This window comes from Papio anubis, chromosome 9 (genome assembly GCF_008728515.1).
Source record: "Papio anubis isolate 15944 chromosome 9, Panubis1.0, whole genome shotgun sequence".
Lineage (NCBI taxonomy): Eukaryota > Metazoa > Chordata > Mammalia > Primates > Cercopithecidae > Papio > Papio anubis.
The window spans coordinates 122,347,441-122,350,180 of NC_044984.1; positions in this window are offsets into that span (position 1 = coordinate 122,347,441).

Sequence of the window (2,740 nt, forward strand, 5' to 3'; positions counted from 1 at the left end):
CTTTGAAAGGCCAGTCTCCTACTCCTAAGCCAGCAGTGCCTGTTTTCAGCAATGCATATGCAAAACAGGCAATGTTTCCCCAGAGCAGGGTCTGCCTTCCTGAGGGCCCTGGCTTTCAAACTACTGCTCACTCTGTGTCAGTGGCACAAAATCAGTTTAATGGGTTGGAACCAGGTATTAAAAAACAGAATAGGCTGAAACAGAACAGAATAGAGAATAGAGTAAGAAATGTCAGAGCACATTATAGGTAGTAAGGGTGTATACAAATGTATGAAACTTCTCTTTGAGTTCTGAATGTGTATGATCACATACTACGTCATTAACATAAAATGTAATTCTTGCTGTGGGTTATGCTAAAAAAGTGAAGTTCACTTTTCTACAACTTATACTATGAAATGGCTAGTGCTTACACCTAAATGCAGAGAACAGCCTTGTATGGGTAATACAGTGATGTTAATTTAAAAGAAACACTCATCCATAGGTTTCAGCTTTAATTTAAAAAAAGATAATCATCATAACACACAAAACTCACACTCATGTACATATAATTACTCTCTCCCCGGCCACATTCTTAGTGTGCCTTACTACAGATGTATTCTTCACTATCTCAGTGAATCACCACCTATCCCCTTGGAATCGACATTATTATTATCCTCATTTTTCAAATGAGGAAACTGAATCGCAGAAAGGTAAAGTAATTTCCTGAAGGTTGCACATTTAGGAAGAACTGGAGCTAGAATTCAAACACAAACAGGCAGCCTATGTTTCCCTGAATCTATTGGCATTTCTTACCTGGTCATCTGGAGAAGAGAGGTGAATGGGAATTTGTTTCATAATCCTATTTGCATAAAGCCAATTTATTTCTTAAGTGATAGGCAGTTAGTCTTGGAGTAAGGAGGGTGATATCATGTTTAAATTGAGCAGCAGCTAGCTCCAAAATCGTGGCAGCATCAGTAAGAACTCTGATATTGTTTGTGAGTCTAGTGGAGAAGTGTGGTGAGTGATTAGCAATATCTGCCATGGGCACAGAATGAGATAATGGCACACATGCCACCAAGTAAGTGTCCTGCAGTGTTTCTCTGAAGCACTGTGGCCTAGGCCTAGGTTCTAGTTCCTGAAGAAACAGAAGTGAACAAAAAAGACAAATGAACTTTCCTATGCAGGAAAGACAATAAAGATAGATAATAAAATGAATACTTGAATACACATACCATTTTAGGTAGTCACTTTGGATACTAAGAAGGAAAGAAAAGCAGTGCAAAGAAAAAGAGATGGCACAGAGGTAGGCAGTGACCCACTAAGGTATCAGGGAAGCCATCTCTGCAGAAGGGATGTTTACTGGGACAGAATAATTGTATTCTCATTGGAGAGAGTGAGCCCACAGATAGCTGCAGAAAGAGCATTTGAGGCAGAAGAAATAGCAGAAGAACATGCCACTTCCTTGCCTTACTCAAGGAATAGGCAAGACCTGTCCTAAGCTTTTCGGCCTTCTAGATATAATTTTAAATTGTACGAAAAGCTCAGAAGCATAGGCATGAGCACGCTAGAAGAATTTGTAGAGAAGCAAGTGTCTTTTATTTTGGACTTTTTAAAAAAAATTATTTATTTTGAAATAGAGTGTTGCTCTGTCATCCAGGCTGCAGTGCAGTGGTGTGACCCAGGCTGCAGCCTCCACCTCCCAGGCTCAGGTGATCCTCTCACTTCAGCCTCCCAAGTAGCTGGGAGCCACAGGCTCAGGCCACCACACCTGGCTAATTTTGTTTTATTTTTTTTTTTTTTTAGAGACGAAGTCTCAGTATGTTGCCCAGGCTGGTCTCAAACTCCTGGGTTCAAGTAATCCTTCCACCTCGGCCTCCTGAGGTTGCTGGGATTATAGACATGAGTCACTTTGTACATTTCAAAGTTTTTTTTTAAAAGTAATTTATGAGAGGCACATAAACGAAAAATATCAAAATACTTTATAAATTGTGTAAGTATTGTCTCAGTTAATAACACATTTGAGGTCGCGGTTTGGAATTCCTTCTAGGTCTTCATGATGTGCCTGCTAAGAAGATATTTGCTCATTTCTCTGTGGCAACCAGAACGAATTTCAGAATAAGGTCATTTTTAAAATGTAAAGAAATTATACATTATACGACACCCCATCCAATTTGGTTCTACGTTCCAATGACCTAGTTAAGTTTTTCTCAGCTGGGAATGATTTCTTCCCACAGAAGACATTTGGTAATGTATGGGGACTACTGAGGTTATCCCAATTAGAGAATGGTACTGACCTCTAGCCGGCAGAGGCCAGGATGCTGCTAAAAATCCTACAGTGCACAAGAAAGACCCTATGACAACGAAGCATCTGACTTATAATGTCAATATATCAAGGGCTGAAATGCCCCGATTTAGGTAGAAAGCACTGTTAACAAGTGGACACTGAATCCCTTGTCTCTGCTCTGATTTTCTGCAGTTGCCATGGAGACCAGGTGATACATGGATGCAAATTCAGTGGCTGTGCAGAAGTTTCAAGGTCAGGGCAAGGGAAAAGACAGACAGTAAATGAGACTGCAGAGGCAACACTAACAAGCAAGGTTCTGCAAGGGCTGAACATCACATTCATCACACTTTGGAGTTTGCCCTCGGAGATCCCCCTCCTGGAGCAGGGGAATTCCTGATCTATCAACTTCTGTGTCAGTATCCTGAACCACAGTCAGGAGGACCGGCTTCTTTTCTCTTCTTCTCCATACTCAAGAAA